Consider the following 1,522-nt stretch of genomic DNA (forward strand, 5'->3'; position numbering starts at 1 on the left):
CCCGCGTCCCGGCCCGGGATGGGGTTGCACGGTGACGGGCCGCATGTCCCGCGTCCCGGCCCAGCGTTACACGCTCTTCGGGCCGGGCCGCAAATGCAATTTTTTTTTATTCGATGTCTATAAATACGAGCTTGCGTTCCATCAATTTCAATCCCGCGTTCCATTTCAATACTCTATTATACCCTTTGTTTCGGCGCCAATGGATTGGTTCAACGGCGATCAACGTGAGATGGAGGAGTTCGTTAACTCGAACAATTGGTACATACCGTCGTCGCAACCATCGCAGACACAACCTAGTCCGGGAGTCGGTAGCAACGTCGACATTACATCGCCGGTCAACACCGAAGAGTTCGAGCTCAGTGAGATGGAGCCCGCTCAAGAGCGGGGAAAGGAGAAGGTCGGGGAGGAGGATGGGCCGAAGAAGTACACTCCGCACGAGACATTGTGGCTTGCAAGGAACTACATCGATGTCGCCGAGGATCCTATCATCGGCAACCAGCAGACCGGCAAGGCTTTTTGGGAGCGGATTGCGCAGAAATATAACGTTGGCCGTCCGGAAGGGTCGATCGAGCGTAGCTACGTGAAGCTGCGCAAGCATTGTGGCCGGGTCCAGGCGGATATGAGCAAGTTGAACGGAAAGTGGGCCAACGTAGTCCGTATGTGGCCGAGCGGGCACAGCGAGACGGACCTCGTCGAGAAGGCGAAGGATGCGTTCTTCACTGACGGGAAGAAGACCTTCAAGTACTTCGAAGTTTGGAAGCTCGTCGAGAAGAGCCCGAAGTACACCAGCGGTGCCAAGCCGGCGGCAACAGGTGCGGCGAAGAGAACCAAAGTTTCCGCCTCCGGAAACTACTCTTCGAGCGAAGGAGGTCCGGCGATCGACCTCAACGTGACGAACGACGATGTCTTCTGCTCCTCTCCTAGCATTCAGAGCCGCCCGATAGGAACAAAGGCGGCCAAGAGGAAAGCAAAGGGGAAGGCAGCTAGCTGCGAGCAACTCCGCTATGGTGCCACCGCCGACCAATCCGTCTCTGGATAAGATGGCCGACACTTTGTCGGAGATGAATATTACATGGCCGATGAGCCAGCTGACGGAGTTGACATCGAGGGATACATCGAAGATGTCGGACGAGGAGATCGAGTTGCACCGTGAGATGATCGCCTACCTTCGCGCCCAAATGAAGAAGTAGTAATCGTGGCCCGGGTTTCTGGTATTTCAAATTTGCTTCGTCTAGTAATGTAATGTTAATTTCTAATGAACAATGCATTTTCCTGGTTTCAATTGTTCAACGAATTGCGTTTACGAGTTAAATATGTTGGAGTTGTGAATAGTGTCATTTATTAGTTGCGGCCCGGGCCGCAACCTGCAGGGTTACTGTTGAGAAAAGGGGAAGTATCAATAAGCATTAAAGAAGAATAGAGTTCCAAGAAGCATTGAAGATGTGCATGCATTGTTCCAATAGTAGTATAGTTCCATGAATATATATTTATTGTAGGATCTCAAAAGTCACCAACATCCCTA

The sequence above is a fragment of the Salvia splendens genome, chromosome 2, assembly GCF_004379255.2.
Source record: "Salvia splendens isolate huo1 chromosome 2, SspV2, whole genome shotgun sequence".
Lineage (NCBI taxonomy): Eukaryota > Viridiplantae > Streptophyta > Magnoliopsida > Lamiales > Lamiaceae > Salvia > Salvia splendens.